Genomic DNA, 13,932 nt, shown 5'->3' with positions numbered 1-13,932 from the left:
AAACAGCAAGCTCCAACAACCTCTCCCTCCTAGCTCTAAGTCAAAAAGTCTGAACTCCCGTATCCCTCCAAATGGACGTTTTTCTCTAGGATACTTATCTGCCATTTTTTTTTTTAATCCCCCTACATCTACACAAACGTGTATACACACACACACACACACACACACACACACACACACGTGAAGTTCAATGAGGGTTGTTTTTCTTAGTTGATTTTAGTATCCTTAGCACCTAGAACAGGGCTTCACATGTTGCCATAAGAATGAAATGAAGAGAATATCATGGTGTTAGGTATTTAGTTGAAATGGTTTATGGCATATTTTAAGTATTTACATAAATGGAACCTACACTGTATTCTAGTTTACCAGTTTATTTTCCCCTGAGAACTATTCACCAAAACAGTGCTTATAAGTTTTGAGCATACAGCTGAACTTTAATTTATTAGCAATTTATCTCTCCAAGGTTTATTGAAGTATTATTTGAAATAAGGATGGTGGTGGTTGAAGAAGAAAGAGTATAAACCTATGTTCCTTTTTTCATTTCTCCCGAACTAATGAGCAGTGGCTCCCTACCTCTGCTTCCTCCCCAGTGTATAGTTTCTGACTTTTTCCTTTTCCTAGGGAAGGGGTCTAATCCAGACCTATGAGCCCCCACCCCAGGGTAAGGTCAGCAATAAAACTAGGAGTGTGATACAGGGCTGTGCAGCTGGTTGGCAGGAAAAAGAGGAGAGCCCAGGCAAGGGAGGTTACTGCAGAAGAAACTCAGGAGGGGAACAATTTCTTGACTTAAATATTTTCAAGTTAGAACTTCCTTATATTTTAAAAGGAAGTCAAAACAAAATAACATTCAACCTAATTCCCTACCTTCGTTTTAAATATACAATGCTGAAAGAGTGATACTTTTAAAATGAAAAACCTGACCTTTTATTATGATTTCAAGCATACAAAGTTTCGAAAAAAATATAATGAATGATCAAGTACCCACTACCTAGCTGTGTTAAATCTTTTACCAAATCTGCTTCAGATTTATTTAAAAGACAGTAAAGCTACGGTTGAAAAACCACAGGCCCTTCCTAGATCCTTTATCCCTCTTCTGTTCTGCAGAGGTAACTTTAATTCTCATTTGGTATTTATCATTCCGATGAATGTTTTTATACTTTTGTCATATATCTCATGATTCCCAAAAAATATATTGTATACTTTTACATATTTTAAAAACTGTATTAAAACTACAGGAGTATGATAAGTAAAACTATCGTATCCTGGCTCTGTTACCAGCTGTCTGACCTTAGGTAAGCTGCTTAACATTTGTGCCTGTTTCTTCTCTGAAAAATGGAGATAATACCACCTGAGTTTGTAGGGTTGTTAGGAGGATCAAATGAGTTAATATATTCTATATAAATCACTAAGACAAGTATCTCACTCATAGCAAATAGTGTATATCAGAGTTAGCATTTATATAAAGTTGCAAAATGACCTGTGATTGTATTATACACACACTCTGTGAAAAAAACTATCAAATTGATTATATATATATATATATATATATATATATATATATATATATATATATCACCCATGTAATGCCAGATATTTTTACGAATTGTGTAAAAACTATAAATACTTATGAAGCTCAGGCTGGAAAGGTTCACTAGCCTAACCACTAAGAAAAAAAGTCCTTGTTTTTTAACTTACTAATTGTAGATAACATTAACAGTATAAACATCTAAGTAATTTATGACGGTTTAAAAATACCTACTTAATGGCCTCCTTTTATGAGTTTTGGGGGACAGGGTCAGGAGAGAAGGGGTAATTCCTCAATGAGATGCTATTCCAAGAATTTAGACTCTTAATGGAAGCACTTTAGATTTCACACAAAAATAAAACATTTGGTACTCAAATTTCACTTGCTTTCTGAACTTTTAATTGTAAGTAAAATAAATTAAAAATTTAAATGATACTTTATGATAGGATTTATCTAGATGACAAAATTTTCATAAGGACAGCTGGATTCTGCAAAATTTATCGATGCAATTAAGGACACTGTATCCAGTTATGGACACATTTGATACAGGGTTATTTTTATAATAATCTCTAGGTCAAAATCAGAAAACAGAAAAAATGTCCCACATCTTATGTGAATTCTAGTTAATTTCTTACAAGAGCTTTCTAAAGGTTGTGAAATATATTAATTGATCAAGTGTAGATATATCTAATTAGTATATAGTGGAATTCGATCTAATGAGCATTTACTAGGTATCATTTACTGGGCTAAAGGTTTTATACAAGATCTTTTAATCCATGTGCAACATCTTCATGCACAAAATTTACAAGACCACAAATACTCGGCGTAAACACATACTTCTGCGAAGTTAAAAATGACTACTACAAAAGTCAACCATTAAGCTGGCAAAGCATATAAAATGTAGATACACTGTGCAAATTATATCATCAGAACAGTGTTGACATATTTGTTTCCCCTAGTTTGGCATATATTTCAATGTTTAAAAGGTTCACTGAGAGTAACAATTAAATGTAAACATTAAGGATGAAACGTCTCCCCCTCCTATCTCCAAAGGAAAAAAAAAAACCCCGAAATCAAAAACCCAATTTGGAGTGGGAGAAATACTCCGTGGAAGCTAGTGAAGAGGAAAGACTAAAGTTCAAAAGTTTTACTTTTCTCCTAGTGAGAACTTTGAAACGGAACCAGTGCTTTTATTTGTCCCCCTTGTCATACCCCCACTAAAATATTTACAAGTATGAGTCCTTTCCTCAACCGAAGATTCAGTGAGAAACAAAGTTATAACTCGCATTAACCAGTAAGAAAAATCTAGCCATTCTCAGTAACTTCCTAATGGAGAAAAGACCCTACTACCGTTCATCCTATAGTCTTGTCCTCTGCCCAAGCAAGACACTGCACCTGCCAAATCGGGAGTTTAAAGAATAATGGCCTAACTTTGCGAACGCGATTTGGGGAGGAAACGCAGATTATTTCTTGAGGAATGCAAGAAAGGAGCAAAAAAGATCCTTTCAGGAAAGGATTCATGGGCTTTGGGGCTTTCCTCTGCCAGTTGGAGGATTCAAAATCCACTTGCTTCAGAGACCTTCGGAAGCAGCCACACTCCGGTCGCAGCCGGCCTCGGGCCTGGGAGAAGCAGGCAGTGTTTACACCTGTCACGAGGAAGGGGGAGGGAAAAAGAGGAAGCCCCAGCAAAGCCCCAAACTTCTCGACAGCTCCAGAGAGGGAGCGGCCGGCCGGAGCTGTGGGCAGGTGGAAGCGGAGGCGCGGAGCGACCCGGCAGCGGCCGGAGAGGTGGGAACAGCTCACACTTCCCCCGGCCGGTGCCCGGGTTAGCGGGGAGGGATCCTTGAGCTTTGGGCGCCGCCGCCGCCGCCGGCGTCCCCGCACCCGCACCCGCCGCGGAAGAGGGCAAAGCCCAAGTCCGGAGCCCGCAGGCCCGCAGAGCCGGCACCGTCCCCGTACCCGCAGTTCCCGGCCCCGCGGCAGACAGGTGCTCCCGGCCCGGGCAAGGGTCCGGCCGGTGGGCTGGGCCAGGTCCCCGCACCCTGTTCCCCCCGCACGGCTGGAGAAGCGAAGCGGTGGCGCTTACCTGGCTCGTTCGGGGCGGCCGCGATGGGCATGGCTCAGGGGCCCGGGGAGGAACTGGCTCCCCGGGGAAGGACCGGCTAGTCCGACACGGAGCTAGTGAGAGCGGAAGGCAGACTGCTCACAGCCCCGTCAGCGAAGCAGCGCCATGGACGCCCACCCGGAGTTTCAGCGCTGTCGCGGGACCCCCATCCCATTACCCTCCGCCCTCTTCCGCCGCCGCCGCCGCCTCCACCTCCTCCTCCGCCGAGACCCCCCGCCCACTCCACACACTCTCCCATCATGCAGCGGGGAACCGCTGCTGCCGACACGTCACTTCCGGGCGCAGGTGGCTAGGTCGGGGCCGGGCGCTGTTGGGTGCAGGGAGGTAGGGGGAAGAGGCGGGTGGGGGGGAGGACACTCCAGGGGAATTAGTGTCACAGAACGCTTACCCCTGCGCAGGCGCGGTCACGCTAAGCGCCGGCCGCCATTTTGGGTGAGGGCAAGCTGCCCTTTTCCTTTACTTCCTTGCGAGTCATCGAGCTGTTGCGGGGAAAGACGTCCTCCTGCGTTCCGCCTCCCTCGGAAACAGCGCTCCCGCCGAGGGACAGGTGCTCCTCAGCCGGTTAACTATAACGTTCAGTCAGGACCGAGTTAAGTCTCTTGCTCTCTAAATAAAACTGCAATACAGAACCATTATCTTCTCTACCGAAAGCCTATTAGGAGAGCCCTTATCAGCTTGCCCTTTTCGCCCCGGAAAACGACTTTTTCATTCAGTCTAAGTCCCTTCCTCTTTTTAATTTAAACTGACAAGAGGAAGCTGGTAGTTAATAACAAAGAAGAGATTGTTGTATATAAAATCAACCTTAACAGGATGGAAACAGAGGGAAAGCACCCGCTGAAGACTGACAAATCAATCGGCTTTGAGACCAATAACAAAAAAATTGGGAATTTTGCTAACAAATGGAGACGGTGGTAATTTTTCATACCTGCTGCGGGAGAATATCCAATGAAGCAAAAGAAATAAAATCAATTTATGCATTTCTCTAGCAGGGGTCATAATGGATTCTTTTTCTATCATCAGTGTTGAGCAGTTGATTATTTGCATTTTTATAACCTTTTCCTCTCTTATCATAAATATCTCTTAGAACACCGACCACTGTGGCTTCAAGGATTATTGTTATCGTTCGAGATGATGATCCCGGGGAAGCTACCCTGCAAATCATGAGCCCTGCTGAGTGCCCATTCTCCTCACTTTTGCCAAACCTGCAACCGGTAATTTGAGTAATTTAAAATAGTCCAAAAACAGTAAAGCTCAGCAGCTACGCAAAGAAACAGGATGGAAAACACTCCCTCAGCCAGAGAGAAGTGTCCACCCCCTTGAGTGGAGAAATTATACAAATCGGGAAGATAAGGACAAAAGCAGTTCATCACGGTTTATCCCGCCTCTGCAATATTCTAGACAAATTAACTTGAAGCGCTAAAATAGACCCGCATTTGTCTTTTTACAGCTCAATTGCCGTAAAAAATACGGAGACTGCATCACTTTAAATTGGAGTACCAATTGTTTTGTGGTGGTACTGGATTTTTTTGTTATTGCTCAGTCACTAAAGAAAAATCTATATGGCTTGTCAAATTCCTATTGTATTTCGCCCCCTGCTGGTGTAGCTTGCGTGCAAGCTTGAAAAAAATATGTATAGGTCACTATAAATGTTTATTGACCAAGAAAGAAAAATGTGTGTGTGTGTAGAGATTGTAAATTGATTTTAGATGAACACGTTTTAGTTTGATAGCTCTACTAAACGAATATTGGAATAAGAGCATATGACAAAATCCTAAAGCAGACCCTACACCAATAAAATGTTTAAATTGAAATGAATTTAAACATCAAAACGTTAAAAAGAAAACCCTGCTTCGGAAAAATATCTCCCTGATCCATACATAACATAGGATTACAAAGTGATGATTTTTGTCAGGTAAACGCAGAAGCCAGTTCTGTTCACTTAAGTACAATTTAGAAATCAGTGTCCAACTTTGAATATGGAAATTGAGTAGCTACTTGGTCAGCTGACTTGTGAGTGCAATCAACCAACTTGTAGTTTCACACAGGATTCTGAAGACAGTATTCCAAAGCCTGTGAAAATGTACTAAAGGACAGTCTGATTCTGAATGTTTTTAAGTTGATGCATCTGTAGGAAACAATTAAAATGCATTGCATTTGGAAGAAAATTCAGTGCATTTGAATCTAGTGATAATTTTTAAAAAGTAAACAAAAACACTATGACCATTAATTACCTAAGACTTTGCATCAAGTGACCATCGTGTGTCTTCTAGTTTTTCCTCCTGTGCAGTTTTTTTTTTTTTTTTTTTTTTTACAAAGTTGTAATCATAATGTAAATCAATTTTGTATCCCCATTTCCACTTAATATCATGTTGTAAGCATTTCCTTCTATCGTTTCACATTTTATAAAAACTAAATTTTAATCATCTACATAGTATTCAACAGAGTGGACACAGTGAATTGTCCATTATCCTATTAGTAGATATTTTCCACTATTACAAATAATACTCTGATGAACATTGTGTGCATGTGGCTTTGTCCAATTTTAGGATTTTTTCCCCTCAATATAAAAATGATTAATAGCCTTTTGGCCCTTTGTCATCTTATATTGTTTTCCAAAAGACTATACCAATTCACAATGCCACCACTAATACAGAAATGTATCAACTTTACCCTCCTTACCAACAGATAATAATTAAAAAAGATTGAATTATACTTTATGGACTAAAAGTTGAAAGGACCTTAACTGTATAATTATATAAGAAATCAACAAACACAAAACCCCAGCAATGTGGTTGAAAGGACCTTAGCTGATAATTGTGTAAGAAGTAAACACAAAACCCCAGCAACGTGATGTTCTGGAAAAGCAATAACATAGATCTGGGTCTGTGAACAGGGTCTATTATCATTATGATTTTATATAAATTACTTAATCTCTCCGGACTTCAGTCTTATCTGTCAAATGAGAGAGTGAAACTAGACCACAGGTTCTTAACTCTTAAGTAGCACGTGTGTCTTTTTGAGGATATGACAAGTCTTTGGTGCTTTCTGCAGAAAATGCTCATCCCAAATTTCAGATTTCTTAGAGCTCCTTCATGGAAGAGGGTCTATGAATTGCAGCTTAAGACACCCTGTGCCAGATGGATTTCCAAGGTTCTTTTCATCTACACATTTTCCTAGGATTTCATTTTATAATCCATTAAACACTTTAAGACTAAGTTATACTTTTTAGTGGATAGTGATATATTCATATATTACTTTTCAGCACTTAAATTAGAGCTATAGGTATCAATATGGTTAGATTATAAAAACAAGTGAATGAAGTTTAAGAATGGGTAAAATATGAATTTTATAATGTGAGTTTTTAAAACCAATACTTTATTATAAAAAAATGTATATCCTAAAGTATAAAAATATGGACTGGAATGACATATGCAAAATTCTATTAGGGGCTAGTATGGGTCAGGAAACACTAAAGTGGACTTACCTGTAATTGCAATGTGTTATATATAAGAAAATATGAAGCAAATGTGACAAGCCATTTACATTTTTTCTTTTCCCAGCTTTGAGATAAATGACAAATAGAAATTATACTTAGGATGTACAACTAGATGTTTTGATCAATCCATTTACATTAATTCTAAATAGAGGGTACATGGGTATTGGTCATAATTCTGACATGTTTTGTATTCATTTTTTCATGGTTAAAAACAGCTTTTCCAGAACCAGTTGTTTAAAAAACCATGAATTGTGAACAGCATCCTAGAGAGTTCCTGACGTATTGTACTAATGCTAATATTTTAGATTTGTACAACTTTCCGAAGTATTTTTAAGTACATTATCTCTCCTGATTCTCACACAGTCCTTGTAGAGCCTCTGTAGGGTCTCTCAGTTGTCTGCCACTGTTTCCCCAAACTTAAAATCACTCCAGGAGCCACACTGCCCCACTGGTTTTCTGGAGAACTTCCTACTGGCATTTTGGGCTTCTACTGGTATGTTAGAGCGGACAGGAACAATAAGTCAGGTGTCCTGGCTTCTGGGTCTATATTAAGTATGCCAGACCCTACATTTTTTTTTAACATTTATTTTTGAGACCGAGAGAGACAGAGCATGAACGGGGGAGGGGCAGAGAGAGAGGGAGACACAGAATTGGAAGCCGGCTCCAGGCTCTGAACCATCAGCCCAGAGCCCGACGCGGGGCTCCAACTCACAGACTGAGATCGTGACCTGAGCTGAAGTCAGACGCTTAACCGACTGAGCCACCCAGGCGCCCCCAGACCCTACATTTTTGTTTTAAGTTTTATTCATTTATTTTGAGAGAGAGCATACATGCATGCATATGTGCATACATGGGGGAGGGGCGGAGAGGGAAAGAGAATCCCAAACAGGCTTGCAGCGGTCAGCTCAGAGCCTGATGGGGCCTGAACCTAAATCAAGAGTCAGACACTCAACAGAGCCACCCAGGCGCCCCTGCACCCTAAATTCTTACAGCTCTGTAGACCCCATGAAGTAAATGTTGCTGTGGTGCTTTTGTGAAGAGGAAATCAGGCCAGACATCTCCCAGAACAGGACGAGAGAGACTTGAACAGGGGCTATGCTTAGGACCTTACTCTTCCGTGAGGTAGAGGACTTGTTCTCAGACTCCATGCAGGATGTTTGCCTTCCTTCATTAGTGCCATCATGATGAGCCTCTCTCTTCTCAGGTAATTAAGTCAGCCAAAGCTGAGGGCTAAGAAGTAGACAGCATCCCCAGGGGGCTGGCTATCCCTTCTCTCCACACCTTTGGCCCTTTTTTAATCCTTAGGCTATTTTGTCTCACCCAAACTGTGTACATTATCTTTGTTCCTCCCTCCCCAAACCGAAAGACAAAGGCAATTGGACACAGTGAGCCCCCTGATGTGATGCAGTGTGAAATTCACGGATCACAGAAGTATGGAGATGGAAGTACACAGTATTCCTGCCAAATATATTTAATCTGAATCTTATTAAACCTTTAAAACTACCTTCCAGTTCACAGGAAATACTGGAGGAACGAGTTAAACAGGGCTACTACAAAACAATGGCACCAATCCCTCATGTGGATTATTCTACAAATAACTTCTCTTCAAAAGGGATAATCTAGGTTAAAAGGGACATAAGAGAAATAACCAAATGCAATTTGTGGTTTTCAATAGAACCATTTGAATAAACCATTCATAAAAGCCTTTTTGGGATACTTGAGAAAATCTGTGTCCTGGCATTAAATGTTCTTGAGGAACTTTTTTTTTTTTTTTTTTTTTTTTAGATATAGTGATGAAATTACAGATATGTAGGAGAACATCCTTACTCTCTGGAGATGCCCGAAATGTAATGATGTGTAATTTAAAAAAAAAAAAAATGGTTCAGAAAAAACTCATGTACATAAAGTATGACAAAATGCTAGAAATCATTAAGTTGAAACTAGGTGGTGAGTGTGTGTGTGTGTGTGTGTGTGTGTGTGTTTTTTAACTTATTATGAAATACTCAAAATAGCAGATGAGAAGCAAAAGACTATTAAAAAATGCAGGGCGCCTGGGTGGCTCAGTCAATTAACTGTCCAACTCTTGATTTCAGCTCAGGTCATAATCTCTCGGGTTCCTGAGTTTGAGCCCTGCATCAGGCTCTGTGCTGACAGCTCCCAGCCTACTTGGGATTCTACCTCTCTGCCCCTCCTGCGTGCATGTGTGCACTCTCTCGATCAAAAAGAGGAGGTCTGGATTTTAATTTTTCCTAAAGTACTGCATTCCCTAGGCAATCATTGTCAAATACACATTTCTGATTCTGGAGCAAATCACACAAACAGTGATCTTGTGAAGGGTTTTAAAGATGTGGAAAGGAGGGGAAAAAAAACCAAGGACTGAAACTTCCAAATCAATTGTAATTAGTTTAAATCCTCTAATATGTACAAATTCAGTAGAATTACGGCTCTGCTCAGCAAGGAGTTCTAATGCAGTGTTAGCAAGAGAGAACAGCGGGAATTATATTATCAAGAGTAGTGCACTATTTAAGCGGCATTAGTAGCTGAAGCCCTCTGTGACTTTCTAGTACTGTTTCCTTCTGCTTGAAATGTCCTTCTCCCTGCTTCTTACAGTGGATAATTGCTTTTTTGTTTTGTTTTGTTTTTTTAAGAGCTCAGTATTGGAACCCCTCTCCCATGCATGGGAAAATCACCAACTTGTGAGTCTCAGTGGGAGACAAACCCCTCCCGCCTAGTATAAAGGCTGAGAGGGTCAGTGTAGGGAATTAAAGACAGCTGCAGATTCTTACCATGCTGCAGTTTTGAGATGGAGTTTCTCTCTCGTCTTCAGTGTGTGCTAGCCTGTGGTTTAATTTGACCAACAACATGGGTGGAAGTGGGGCTGTGTAACTTTTCAGGCTGAGCACTAAGAGATCTGAAGGTTCTGACTTTGCTGCTTGGTGTGCTCCTCCTGGGAAGAGAGACCCCATGTAAAATGTACAACTTCCCTGAGTGAAGCATGCTGAGGGAAGCCCAACCTACGTGTAGGAGTGACCTGCTCTGACTGCGCTCTCAGCCAACAGCCAGCCATGGACGTGACCCATCTTGGACATTCCAGGCGGAGCAGCCTTCCCATGATTTTTAGACCCTGCAGGTAGCGCTTAGAGCACAAGAACTGATCAGCTGATCCCAGTCATTCCACACAATCTGCAGATCTAATAACGGCCGTTGATGTTTTAAGCCACTAAGTTCTGGAGTGGGCAATGAAAAACAGGAGGAGACTTTCTCCGCTTCCTTTGCTGCTAGGTGCCACACATGCCACCCAGGCTTTTCTGAACAGAGGCCCCTCCCCAGACTTTGAATGAGGAGGTAATTAGTAGAAGAACCAGAGAAATTTTTCTGATGGTGATGGTAGCAGTTCTAGCAAGACTGAGCTCTGTTGGGGCTGGTTGTTGTTTAATGTCCAGGGACAGTGGCACAGACAATACCAGTTCCAGCAGCATCCTCCCTGGACCAGATCTCTGGCAGGATTTTGGGAGATGCTTCTGACTGTTTGTGAGCTATGTAACATTTTAATAAATTTTCACTTTATCAGCCAATATCAATTTCTGTTGCTGGTGACTGAGAACTCTGATACGGCCTTAAACTGTTTGGCTTCTATTTGTTCCTTAAAATTCAAACCATAAGAATTACTCCTCCTGGAAAGCTTCACTGACATCTTCTCTGTACTCCCTGCCCCCTCAAATTTGTTTCTGCTAAGTCCCTGCAGTGCCTCATGTGTATCTATAAGTATTGCTCTTATCACATCCTTGCTAACTGCCAATTCCTTTTCAAAAAGATTTTAACATCTATTTTTGAGAGACAGAGCATGAGTGGGGGAGGGGCAGAGAGAGAGGGAGACCCAGAATCCAAAGCAGGCTCCAGGCTCTGAGCTGTCAGCACAGAGCCCGATGCGGGGCTCAAACTCACAGACCTCGAGATCATGACCTGAGCTGAAGTCGGACACTTAACTGAGCCACCCCCAGGTGCCCTGAAACTTCCAATTTCCTAAACGGTCTCCCCACTAAACTCATAACTCTAAAGGAAAAAAAACTTTACCTCTATCTCTAGTGCCTAATATGGTGTTTTTCTAACATTTGTTGGACGAATGAGTAATTGAACGAATGAAATTGATGGTTTGAAATTTAGTATGTTTATAACTCTGGACATCCATAGTTATTTCTAAGTGTGTGTGTGTGTGTGTGTGTGTGTGTGTGTGTGTTTACCATTCACATTCTTGTCATAATAGAACATTGACAAGGTTCTCCTGACAAGAAAAATAGAGCAAATTTTAGAGTATTGCTTTTATAAAATACCACTGTAAATTCTTTGGATACTACCGATATCCATAATATTAATGGATTCCTTCTTAACCTAGTAACTATTTCCCTTTAATGCACTGCCAGAGACATTTTCATCGTTATTCCAATGATTACTTTTATTCATTTTTGATGTAAAAATGTTGAAAGTGTAGGTTAAAAGAATCCTTTTAGTGATATTCCCTAGAGTACTTTAAGCATTTGAAGAGTTGTGTAAAAAAATCATCTTAGAAGAAATGACAGGTACACATCATGAAGCTTTCAGCCATATCATTTAGTGAAGTCATGGCAAAAGTTCTCATGACTTCTCTTTGAGAACAGCATAGGGTTAAAGGTTAATGAAAATATTTGTATGGCCCCAAATCCAGCTATGGAATCAGTATTTTCTCACTGCATCAAGATCACCAGGCTTGGGGCATGGGCAACCGTATCTTTGAAAGTTCCACAGGTGACAGTGACATGCACCTGAAGTTGAGAACAATTAAGACAAGGGACATTCACTTTTGGCTATTAGATTTAACCTCGTAACAATGTGTTAAGCCTCTATCCCAGGTGCTGTGAAGACAAACACGAGCAAGATACTCCTTGTCCCCCGGGAGTTTGCAACCTGGTATCAGGTACATGCAAAGATTTTACATCTTTTGTGCACTTTTCTGTATGTTTTATGCTTCAATAAAAATTAGTAGTTTCTGCCTCATGGACCCATAGGAGGTCTAAATAAGGTGCTATAAATAAGGTACTGAACACAGGGCTTGGGACAAAGTACCAGCAACTGTTAGTTGTCACTGATGTGGTTATTCCATGAGTGTTGTATCCCTACTGACTAGGAGATAGTACTGATCTCTTCCCACTGTATCAGCTGTATGGAGTTTAAGATGGACTCCTGGGGACTCCTGAGCATGGGTTCAAATGCATCACTGTTCCAGGTGTCCCAAGACCTTTCTCCTTGTTTTCAAAGCACTTCCTGGACTGGGATGAAACAGGGTTGAATCTTGGATTGTACTCAGGTATAAAAGAGAATCTGTAAAGTAACATACACTAAGGAAATGGTGTTGGTGTTTCCCAAGCCTTGGGAGCTTTTATGAGCTTACCATGGTGCTTTTATCCTTCCATCAGTATTATGCACATATGATGCTCAAATGTTTACTGAATGAGCACATAGGTCTTGAATGCATCAGAGTGTTGTTAAGTCTTCTACAGAAACGTGCCCATCCTGAATACTGGAGCACTGATCAGCTCCTGCTGACAGAATCCAAATTATCCATATCTTGTAACACCCAACCTGGGAAAATGTTGAAGCTCACTGCTGCCAGCTGTAGGGCATTTCTCAAGACTCCCTTTACTAAAGACATGATTGTTTACATTGAAAACTTTAATTTTTTTTTAATGTTTACCTATTTTTGAGGAAAGAGACACAGAATGAGAGACTGCAAGCAGGGGAGGGGCAGAAGGGAGACACAGAATCAGAGCTATCAGCACAGAGCTTGACCACCTGGGGCTCGAACTTACAAACCGTGAGATCATGACCTGAGCCAAAGTCGGATACTTAACCAACCGAGCCACCCAGGCATCCCTACACTGAAAACTCGAAGTCTGTGGGAAAAAAAAATACTAACACTGAAAAGTGAACTTAAGGACGTTGCATATTACAAGGTTAGTATACAAAAATAAACTTTGTATATGCTATGAACAATTGAAAAAATGAACTTTAAAATACCACTTACAGTAGCATTCAAAAACAAAATATTTGGGAATCAAACTTGATAAAAATCTGTAAGACACTTATTCTGTCAATAATAAATCACTGAGAAACTTTAAAAGACCTAAGTGAATGGAAATATATGTTCATGTAGTAGAAAACTTGACATTAAGGTGGCAATTTCCTCCAATTTAACCTACAGATTCAACATAATCCTAATCAAAATCCCAAGCATTTTCTCTAAGAATTTCCTTTTAATGGAGGTATAATTGACACACAATTCACATATTAGTTTCAGGTATAAAGTGTAATGATTTGATATTTGTAAAATGATCACAATAAGTCTAGTTAACACCCGTGACTGTATTTAAGTTTGAAACAAGGGACATCTGGGTGACTCAGTCAGTTGAGCATCTGACTTCAGCTCAGGTCATGATCTCGCAATCCTTGAATTCCAGCCCCGAGTCTGGCTCTGTGCTGACAGCTTGGAGCCTGGAGCCTGCTTCAGATTCTCTCTCCCTCCCTCTCTGCTCCTCCCCTACTCGTGCTCTGTCTCTAAAATGAACATTAAAATTTAATTTGAAACAGAAAACCAGAAGTATATTTTCCCTTAGGAGAATCAGTTTTATTCAATGGAATCTAGGAAACAAGTTACTTGGATCTAAAATATTTTGTTTATTCCATGTTGTGTTGAAAATGCCCTGTTCATGGCTGATGAGGAAGCTAAAATGAGGACCTAATGAACTACACAAA

The 13,932-nt window shown here is 40.7% G+C and overlaps 1 protein-coding gene and 1 long non-coding RNA gene across 4 annotated transcripts in view; one reads left to right on the top strand and one right to left on the bottom strand.

Annotated features, from left to right (window-relative positions):
* AFTPH (aftiphilin) overlaps positions 1-3,874 on the bottom strand; it is a 67,038-nt gene extending 63,164 nt beyond the window's left edge. The window contains exon 1 of one of the 3 annotated variants that reach the window (XM_042932455.1): positions 3,612-3,874. The gene's annotated coding sequence lies outside the window, so the exon portion shown is untranslated. The remainder of the gene's footprint in view (positions 1-3,611) is intronic. The other 2 variants (XM_042932451.1, XM_042932454.1) reach the window with 2 other exon arrangements.
* A 165-nt stretch (positions 3,875-4,039) lies between these two features.
* Positions 4,040-5,321, top strand: LOC122216119. The gene is made up of 2 exons (XR_006200714.1): positions 4,040-4,239; positions 4,735-5,321. It is a non-coding gene; the product is annotated as an uncharacterized LOC122216119 (long non-coding RNA).
* Positions 5,322-13,932: the final 8,611 nt, after the last annotated feature.

The sequence above is a fragment of the Panthera leo genome, chromosome A3 (genome assembly GCF_018350215.1).
Source record: "Panthera leo isolate Ple1 chromosome A3, P.leo_Ple1_pat1.1, whole genome shotgun sequence".
Lineage (NCBI taxonomy): Eukaryota > Metazoa > Chordata > Mammalia > Carnivora > Felidae > Panthera > Panthera leo.
This window is presented reverse-complemented; position numbering and strand designations above follow the sequence as displayed.